Here is an 11,340-nt window from a genome sequence, read left to right on the forward strand (position 1 = left end):
ACTGGGAGGAGTCGCTGATACTGCCATCCAGAGGAACCTTGACAGTCTGGAGGAATGGGCTGACAGAAACCTCACGAAGTTCAACAAGGGGAAGTACAAAGTCCTGCACATGGGGAGGAACAACTCCAGCACCAGTATATGCTGGGGACCGTCCAGCTGGAGAGCGACTTGGCAGGAAAGGACCTGGCAGTACCGGTGGACAATAAGTTAAACATGTGTCAACCATGTGCCCTTGCCACAAAGAAGGTTAATGGGCTGCATTAGGAGGAGTGTTGCCAGCAGGTCAAGGTAGGTGATCCTTCTCCTCTACTCAGCACTGAAGAGGCCACACCTGGACTGCTGTGTCCAGTTCTGAGCTCCTCAGTACAAGAGAAACATGAACATACTGGAGAGAGTCCAACAAAGGGTCATAAGGATGATGAAGGGACTAGAGCATCTCTCCTATGAGAAAAGGCTGAGAAAGCTGGGACTGTTCAGCCTAGAGAGGAGAAGGCTCTGGGGGAATCTTATCAATGTATAGAAATACCTGAAGAAAGGGTTCAGTGAGGACAGAGCAAGGCTCTTTTCAGTGGTGCCCAGTGACAAGACCAGAGGTAATGAGCACAAAGTGAAACACAGAAGGTTCCACCTGAACATCAGGAAACACTTTTTCACTGTGAGGGTGACTGAGCATAGGTTGCCGAGGGAGGTTGTGCGGTCTCATTCCATGGAGATATTTAAAAGTTGTCTGAATGTGGTCCTGGGCAACCGGCTCTAGGTGGCCCTGCTTGAGCAGGGTGGTTGGACCAGATGACCTCCAGAGGTCCCTTCCAACCTCAGCCATTCTGTGATTTTGAGAATTGTGTCCAATTGCTTGTATTGTATATCCATTTGCTAACTGTATTTTTCCATGTCCAGGTTTGATTTGCCACTGATTGAAAATTAACAGAAGAGTGACTACATTCCTCATTTCAGACATACAACAGTTCAAATGAGAGAATTCGGTAATTCCAGTCAAGGAGTAGGAGTCTCATTCTCTTATTTCTCTTTCTCCATTGATGTCAGAGATGTAACTTGTAGGATATGCTCCAAATCCAGTAAGGACGACAGCATCTAGAATCTAGGGATTACAGATTAAAACATAAAATATGAATCATACCTAAATTTTGAGCATAGAAACTGATTCCTAAAAGTACATTTGACATTTCATTCTGATTTTCTAACTTTTTTCTTCCTCTAGAAACACTGTTGTGCTTGACCTTAAAGAAAAAATTGATTAGACTTTACAAAAAATGCAATGTACAGTTAGAATTTTTTTTTTTTTTAGAATGAGGTTCATTAATATATAGGTAACACTGATGAAAATCAATAATTTTACTTTACAGAAGGAAGGTAAACAACATATTATATGATCAGTATCCAAATTTTACAGTGAATGTTTTTCTGACCTTGAGAAATAACATCATTTGTTATTATTAAGCTGCTGGCAGAAATATTTACATGGCAGCTTGCATTTTATAGTTCCAGAAGAATGATTTGGAGCTCAGTATATATGTCCTTTTTCTACTTCACTGACAATTAATAGGTTAAAGAAGCTCTAACCTTATTTGGAAACCTAATTTATTAAATGTTATCACAGTAATCTTACAGCCATATGCAGGGTGAAAATGTGTTTCAAGTCTGCTTAGATTGTCCTGTAAAACAATATATTGGGAGATTCCTTTTTCTTGTATCACAAATGAACTCATTCATCTAATAACAGAACTCATTCATGCACATTATTGATATAGTAAGAGAAATATTGTGCTACTGATAATAATACAACTTCTTTGATATGTTTTATTTTTTTCTTGGATGTTTTATGAATACTTAAGGACTTCATTTATTATTTCAGAAATACCTCACCAATTACTTCTACTCCTGGTGAAAGTCCTTAAGAATGACTGCATTTTGTGAAAACCTAAGTTTTTGTCTTTCTGTTATGAATTTCACTATGGATATGGATTCATCTGATAGAATTCAGGACTACAACTACGACTAGGCCTGGGAGGAAAACCCATCACAATTACAAAATCAAAACAATTTAATGTTAATGCATCTTCAAATGTTCTTTCTTTTAATATTTTGAGAGTGGGAGTTAACTTTTAATTAGTTGATAACATCTCTTTACATGTTGCTCCTATGTTTGCTAAAAATAAAAGTCTTATTAACATAATACTCCCTCTACTTTGTGAACAAAGTCTTTACCTATTTTTCTATGTACATTGACGTTGTATGTGTTGATTATGCATATGTATGCTAGTTAGTACTTTAATTGTGTGGTAGTTTAAATACCAAGCCTAAACATGATTATATTATGAACTGAAATGTAAGGGCTACATTAATGATCAGTTTTGCATTCTCATCTGTACTTTATCATAATCTCTTTCCTTTCCTTTCCTTTCTTTCCTTTCCTTTCCTTTCCTTTCCTTTCCTTTCCTTTCCTTTCCTTTCCTTTCCTTTCCTTTCCTTTCCTTTCCTTTCCTTTCCTTTCCTTTCCTTTCCTTTCCTTTCCTTTCCTTTCCTTTCCTTTCCTTTCCTTTCCTTTCCTTTCCTTTCCTTTCCTTTCCTTTCCTTTCCTTTCCTTTCCTTTCCTTTCCTTTCCTTTCCTTTCCTTTCCTTTCCTTTCCTTTCCTTTCCTTTCCTTTCCTTTCCTTTCCTTTCCTTTCCTTTCCTTTCCTTTCCTTTCCTTTCCTTTCCTTTCCTTTCCTTTCCTTTCCTTTCTCTCTCCTCTCCTCTCCTCTCCTCCCTTCCCTTCCCTTCCCTTCCCTTCCCTTCCTCTTTCTTCTGCACTTGCCTTGATCTGTTCCTCAGAGTCTAAGGAAAAACTGACAAACGTTGATTTGGGTTTTGGGGGTCCCCCAGATCAATTCATAGATTTTGGAGGCAACGTTGCTAAGGCTGACACTGATAACCCTAGTATTTCAGCCAAGTCCAACTGAAATCTGTGACTTTCTGAAAAGACCTACTGGTGTCTAAATAACATATGAACAGCATGATTTATTACACAAAGCAAATTTCTGCACTCAAGCCATATCTCTGGTGCTCTGTCCTTTATTGCCAAGTCATTAACTTTTCTCCTTTAGTTTCCTGTGAAGTTGAGATAAAATACTAAGTACTTAACATCTGTGAAGTACAATATAAATTACAACAGGCACCAAAATTACACATCACCCTGCAGTGTAGCTGGTAGCCTACGGATTTGATTCACTCCTCTTTCTCTCTTAGAAAGCTATCTATTTCATTGTCTTGGAAATTTTAGGAAGTGCAAGCCAGGTACAGGTATGCGTCTCATTGCCTGGTTCACAAGGAATCTAGCAGAACTGGAAGTTGTATTAATGATATTCTCTTTGTAAAAGAAACACAAAATTCTAGTAAGACTTGCCAGGTCTGAAGAAATCAGTGAATCCCTTCCACTGTGAGGCTAGCAGAACACACACTGGTGTGACTGTAAAGACAGAAATTTGACAGTGGCAGTGAACAATTATTTTTCTGGTCTTCTACAGTGTGTTCTAACAAATTGGTATAATGGTCTGCTTAACTAATTGAGCCCTATGCATATAGTAGAATACCTTTTATAGGTTTTAATATGTTTCAGCTTCAGCTTCTACAATTGTAGTACCTTTGATCATGAAGGAGTTACTCCTGATCTTTATCTGAGTAAATCAGAAGAGGATAAGTGCCAAGATACAGTGGCTTTTTATGATAAAAAAGTAAAATGCTAGATATTATCTGGAAAAAAACCAAAAGTTGTCTGACATTTAAGCTTAGTAGGTTTAGGGGTTTTTTTGTTTGTTTTTGATTTTGTTTTAATTTTGGAAACCCAGTGTGAACAATAACCAGCTGTTTTTAATATCCTCTGACATACTTTTCCCTTGGGATTTGATTTCAAAAAGCCTTAAATCTATGTCCTTAGAGGAATATATGCTCAAGAAACCCGTGTTATAAACCTCAGTCCATTCATTGTTATAACCATGAGAGTCAGCAACAAATAAAAGAAATCTGCCTTTTCTATTCACAGAAAACATACTTTTTTTTTCCTCTCCAAAGAAAACAGTTGTGCTCATAAAGATGTCAAAAACTAAGGTGGTTATGCTTTGGCTTCTAGCTATAGCAGTGTTAAGATTCAGACTCAACATATCATGTTTCCAAAAAAGTTAAGTGATGAGATCCTGTATTTGAATTATTGAAGGAAAGTCAGTTTAAAAACCTTGAGAATGTTGGTGCAATGCAGAGAAATAGAAGTATATGCTCTCTTACATTGAGCTTTTTACTGTAAATAAAATATGATAATCTCTTCTACAGAAGGACCACTGTACAGAACTCAGCATACAGAAAAATGTAGTGAGTTTTCTTGAATAACCAACATGGTGTGAATTTGCCCACATGTGCATCAGCTGAAGGTTATGAGTTAAGTTGCTTGGTATAATTTCTTAAATGGTAAATGGTAAATTTGTAAACGGTTTAGTTTACAAATAATTTTCATGGTATCTGACCATTTTCAGGACTGACCAAGTAGAATTTGCAGGATACATTTCCTTGTAATAACAACATTATCAAAATTCCTCAGATAATATTTCTTCTTTTTACAATTCTTGTTTTGATGCAACAATTTCATTATCTCTTCACAGCGTATTACAAAAAGGATAACTAGAAGTCACCCATTAATTAGTATAGCCTACATCTTAGATGTATAGAATCCCAAACACAAGCTCTCAATGTTCAATAACTGAAATGAAGAAAACTATGACATGCCCAAATTCTCAATTTTCTGTATAAGTAATTCCTCCCATATTACAGGAAACTTAGAAAAAGAACTTAGAAATAATCCTGTTTCTGCTCCTTTTATTTAAGTATAGGATGCAGCAAGATTAAAATAGATACACCTGAACTTCAAACAATGATAGAACAGTCGAGGTTGGAAAGGATGTTAGGAGACTTCCCAATCAAAAAACCCTGCTCAGACCAGGGTCAGCTAAAGCATGTTGCCCAGGGCAGTGTCCTGTCAGGCTCCCAATATGTCCAGGGGTGGAGACTCCACAACCGCTCCAGGTGGCCTGCTCCAGTATTCAGCTGCCTTCACTGTAAAAAAGATGTTCCATATGTTTAAACAGAGTTGCTTGTGTTTCAGCTTGTGCCCATTACCTCTTGTTCTGTCACTGGACACCACTGAGAAGAGTCTGGCTCCGTCTTCTTTACTTCTCCCATCATGCATTTATACACTTTGATAAGATCCCCCTGTCCCTTCTCTTCTCAGGGCTGAAAAATCCCAGCTTGCTCTCAGCCTCTCCTTGTATGTCAGATGCTTCAGTTATCTCAATGACTGTTAGCTGAACTTGCTCCAGTACCTCCCTGTCTCTCTTATGCTGTGGAGCTCAACACTTGACCCATCACCAGAGGTGTGTCTCACCAGGGCTGAGTAGAGGGGAGGGATCACCTACCTCAACCCGCTGGCAATGCTCTACCTAATGCAGCCCTGGAGGCTGTTGGTCTTCTTTGCCATAAAGGGTATTTTGCTAGGTCAGGATCAGCTTGTTGTACACCAGGACCCACAGGTCCTTTTCTGCAAAGCTGCCCTCCAGCTGGTAAGCCCCCAGCATTTACTGGTGCATGAGGTTATTCCTTCCCAAAGGGCAGAAATTGGCATTACCCATTGCTGAACTTCATGAGGTTCATTCCTGTCCATTTCTCTAGCTTGCTGAGGTCCCTCTGGATGCACAACCAGCTGGTGCATCAACCACTCCTCCCAGTTTTGTATCATCAGCAAACTTGCTGAGGGTATATTCTGCCCCATCATCCAGATCATTAATGAAGCTGTTAAGTAGTATTGGAGCCGGTACCAGCCCCTGAGCTACAACATTGGTGTCTGGGCTTCAGCCCAGCTCTTTACACTGCTGATCACAACTTTCTGAGCCTGGCAGTTCAGCTAGTTTTCAGTCCACTTCACTGTCCACTTCACTGGTACATACTTTATCAACTTGCCTATGAGGATTTCACAGGAGAAAGTTTCAAAGGCTTTCCCAAAGTTAAGATAAACAACATTCACTGTTCTCCCCTCATCCACACCACTCATCTGATTGTAGAAGGCTATTGGTTTGACTAAACATCATTCCCTTTTCATAAATCCATGCTGACTATTCGCAACCACCTTATCCTTTCCATGTTTGGAAACGGTTTCCGGGATGATTTGCTGCATCCCTTTCCTAGGGATTGAGGTGAGGCTGACTGGCATTTAGTTCCCCGGATATTTCTTCTTGTCCTTCCTCAAGATACCAGTGACAGTTTCTTTCTTCCACTCCTCAGCAAGTTGTCCTGACCACTGTGAACTTTCAAAGATTATGGAGAGTAGCCTTAAAATTACATTGGCCATCTCCCTCAGTGCTTGTGGGTTCATCCCACTAGGCTTTGTGGACCTGTGTATGTCCAGTTTGTTTAAATGTTCCCTAACCTCATCCTCCTCCACCAAGGGTAAGTCTTCCTCCCTCCAGACTTTCCTTGTGGTTGCAGGCACCTGGGATTCCTGAAGGCTGGACTTACCAGTAAAGACTGATGTAAAGAAGGCACTGAGTACTTTGGTCTTTTCCATGACCTTTGTCACTAGGTCTCCTCTCCTGTACTGCAGTGGACTCACATTTTCCCTAATCTTCCTTTTGCTGCTGATACACTCATAGAATCCTTTCTTGTTGCCCTTCACATCTTGTTGCCCTTCACATCATCACCTTCTATGATTCTATTAAAAGACGTGTAGATGAGGCGCTTAGGGACATGGTTTAGTAGGCATGGTGGTGTTGGGTTGACGGTTGGACTGGATGATCTTGGAGGTCTCTTCCAACCTTAATGATTCTATGATTCTATGATTCTATTCTATCTCTCATCAGATTCAACTCCAGATGAGCTTTGGCTTTCCTAAACTCATCCCTTTATGTTCAGACAGAGTATTTATATTCATCCTGGGTCATCTGTCTCTGCTTCCACCTCTTGCGTGCTTTCTTTCTATGTCTGAATTTAGTCAGGAGTTCCCTGTTCATCCATGCAGGCCTCCTACTGCCTTTGTTTCACTTGCTAAGCAGTTGCACTACTTCTTATTATCATCAATAAAAAGATCACATTAACTTTATGTGAGTATAACTAATAAGATTTCAAAGGTTTTTTCAAAATAATACAATTAAAAGTAGTTGTTAATATTTAAGAGAGTTGTTCTATGAGTATCTTTTTGTTATATTCCTCATTCTACTGCAATACAGTTTTCATCAGAGGAAGGTGTATGTTACATTACTAAATCTAAATGGCACTAATTATACATAGTGGCTTGAACGTTGCCTGGAATTCTTCTAAATATTGTTCTGTCTGGTAAGCAAAGAAGCTGAACTTATGATTTAAGCCAATAGAATAATGTACAAGCTGCAGCACCTAAATGTAGCTCAGTGTAGCAGTCAATTCAGTTGCCCACAAAAAGGGGCCTAGTACTGCATGAGATATGCTAAGGAGACCACAGCATTCATGAAGGGCATTCAAACACAACAGAGGTTAACATAATACCATTGGGAGATTTGTGCCTTCTTGGACTGGCAGTCAGAAGCCAGGTGATGTACCTCAGACCACAGTCTCAAATGATGGCATCTATGTATGGTCAAATGACTCAAACCATAATGTCCGTATGTGAGCTAGTTTTCTTATCTCTCATTATAGGCAGTGGTGATATAGTCAATGGATTCATGGCAGTCAGAAGGCATGTTCATCCTAGCATGACATCTATAGCCGTTAAATCTGCAAAACCCCCAATGGTATTCAGCTGCACACACACAGACATCTAATGCCACTTAAAGCAATGTGTGACATCTCGGTCATGTATACATAGATAGTAGCTATGATGTGGCTATGAAAGATCTGTGCTCTTCTGGAGTAAAGCCTGGAAGTCAGGCAGTATACAGGATCTAAATCACCCTTCCAGGGCACACACAGGTGACTGAAGACCAGTCTGGCTCTGGAACTACAGTGACAGTTCCATTTCACCTAAAAGGATACTAAATACATTATTTAATTTCCTAATATAATCAGATCATGACATTTGTGCTGCTAACCTACCAGTCTATGACATGCACAGTTCTCATGGATCCTGCATCTTACCTGTCCGTTCCATGTAGATGTCTCTGACAAGACAAGGGATCTCAAACGACAGTATATGTGTGTGTCTAGACTACTGAATTGAGCCTAAATTCTGGTCTACCATCTGGAACTGTCCCGTATTCCTAGAACTATTTTGCTGCCTTGGCAATCTATAGAAATATGAGGAAAATAATTAAGTGCCAACACTGTTGATCTTTCTATTAGCTAAACTGAATGCTGCTGTTACTCCCAGAGTTTGTGAAATTATTTCCCTTAATTAAAATGAGAAGCACTTTGAACAACAACAATGTTAGTACTAGCTGACAGCAAATCTTGTTCCCTTTAAAATAAAATGTGGTACTGCTATGCGTGGCCACCTGGTAGCTGGCCATTTAATTCACTGTCTGGAGGTGGATTTAAATGCCTATATTTATGTACCTAACCTAATAAATATGTCTGTGACCACACTGAATGTTCATGAGGAGTAAGTGACACACCTATCAATGAAATTAGGGATTCTGACATTCCTTTCCCTTTGCTAGAATTATACTACAACAATCTCCTTAGGAAAAGGTGTAATAAAAGTTGTTGTGCTTCATCCTTACATTCTTCTAAGCAGAATTATTAATGTATCATAAATGATTGGGGCTGGTCTTATAATTTTTTAGATAATGTCTTCCAGAGGAAATTTGAAACAGCTATAAGAACAAGTAAAGATTTTTGCTGATGTGTTCAGCCTTAAGGAAGTCATGCTTTTATCCTTCCAGAAAAAGATCAAAGATTAAGGGGACAGATGAGAACTTTTTTCACTAATGCTGTTAGAAGATTTGCAGATGATAGCCTTGTTAGAGAAAAATAGAATTAAAAGTATTGTCCTTTCATCCATAATTATTACCACAGCCCTCCCCCCCCCATATTACTATTTCTATTAATGGAATTTTGGTGAAAATGATAAGATGTATTATTAATTCAACTTAATATTTTCTAATTTCTCTGCTAGACATAATGGAAGTCTTAATAGATCAAAATCTAACCTTATTTATTGTATCTAAGGTGTAAGGTGTAATGAATTCCACCATCTTGTTTAACATCCTGAATGTCACAAATTTAGAATCGTATCCACTGTATTCTGTCATGAGCTCATTAATACATAGTAGTGATTGATGAGAGATGCAAGTTGACCAGTATTAAGAAAAAACCCTATGAACTACAAGCAAGTTTTTAATTTCTACATAAATTCAACAAAATGTCAATGTAACTTGTAACAGTACATTCGTTTTCAACATGATGTCAAATTGTCTTAGAGATCAAAAGGTCATTCCATTTCAGCAATGTGCACATACTTGAGTTTTCGAAACTTAATAATTGGGCACTTCTTTATATTTCTTTAATAATTTCATCAAGTGCAATTACTTGCATAGTTGATTGCAATATTGTGAAGAATTTACTTAGCATATAACTTTACTAGTTTAAGTAAAAGAAGATTTTTGAAAGATATAGAAAACAATAAGGATGAGCTGCGGGGAAGGAATATCATTAATCCATGGCTGCTTTTCTGGGAAGAAGTTAGCAGGAAAGACTTGTTATATGGTCGTTTTCTATAAGAACTTTGCAAAGCAGCCACAAATTACCCCCAAAATGTTAGCTTTCTTTGAGATTTCTGTGTTCCACTTATGGGGTAGGTGGTGAATGTGCTATGTAACTGCCAAAAGAGAAAAAATGCTGAACAATGTGTAATTGATGAGAAGCCTACAGGTGAAATCCTGTTCTCTTTAAAGTCAGTGGAGCCAGGACTTTACCTCATAAAGCTATTCAGATTACTTTGAAATTGAACTTCCATGGACCTTCTTATGAGACTAGGTTGTGAAAATGAAAGTGTGAATCCTATTCTCAAAAGTCTTGTAACAATTAAACAGTTTTCTTTGTGCAGAGAATTCTGACAAGGTATCCATAAGAAAAAAAAAATAAATCTGTTGAATAGCTGGTTTGATGATTGCCAAGATGCTTGTTAACTTCCAAGTGTAGAACATACTTTAATATTATCCAGAAAAACAAAAAAACAAACAAAAACCCCACCAAGTTTTGTAAAATACATTCATCTTTTTATAATATTAAAAATATATATAAACCTTGAGACATGCATGAAGTTTAAATATTTCACAATCATAAAGTTATTGTAAAAGTTTTAGGCTTTTCTAATTTGCCTTATTAAAAACTGTATGTTAGAGAGAATAGCGATACATGAAAACAATTTAAAAACTTTTTTTTCTAGAACGTAGTTGGTTCTTTCTTATATTCAACTTTAGAATTTATGAGTAATGTTCAAAAATTTCATTTTTAAGCACTTCTTTGTGAAATTGGTAGTGTCAGTGTTTAACTGGGTTCCATCATGTAAAGAGTTTACTAAGCCACATATTAAATGTTAAATGTACAATATAATATACTATTCTGATGTAGGTTTAAAGCTTTTTGTTTATAACCTAGCTCATTGTTGTTTTCAAATTCTATTCTTTATTATGAAACTAATTTTTTTTTTCAGAAACTTCCCATGCTATTTCTTCTGAGATAGGTAACATTTTTAAATTTATCTTTTCAAAATGTCAATAAAAACAGAACATGATAGAATAATATTTTTTTTGAAAGAAAATTACCATTCCTTTCCACAATATTTTTTTTTTTTTCATCTGAAAAGATCACCGGATATATCAATGTGAAGCAAAATTAAAAAATATGTTAATCATGCGTGCTTTCTAATAAAAAGAAAACAAGTCTTGTTCAACAAAGTCTGACAAGCCTTCTATGAAAGAAGTTTGCTAGAGACAGAATATATTCCATGGATTTATTTTTCATTGCTTGCTTCTGTTGTATTCAGTGAAGATGTCAGTCTTAAAATTGAAACCAGGCCTAACTGCCCATCTAATAGTGTGCTTCACATGCTGCATTATGAGACCATGTGGTGGGTTGACCACAGGTAGGAGCTAAGCCCTGCACAGCTGCTTACTTACACAAACACCAGTGGGATGGGGGAGAGAACAGGAAGAGCAAAAGTGAGAAAACTTGTGGGTCAAGATAAAGACAGTTTAGTAAGTGAAGGCAAGGCAAGGCAAAGCACGGCGAGGTGAGGCGAGACAAGGCAAAGGCAAGGCAAAGGTGAGGTGACATGAGGCAAAGGCGAGGCAAAGGCGAGGCAAAGGCGAGGCGTGGCGAGGCGAGGCG

This window comes from Pygoscelis adeliae, unplaced genomic scaffold (genome assembly GCF_000699105.1).
Source record: "Pygoscelis adeliae isolate BGI_AS28 unplaced genomic scaffold, ASM69910v1 Scaffold169, whole genome shotgun sequence".
Classification (NCBI taxonomy): domain Eukaryota; kingdom Metazoa; phylum Chordata; class Aves; order Sphenisciformes; family Spheniscidae; genus Pygoscelis; species Pygoscelis adeliae.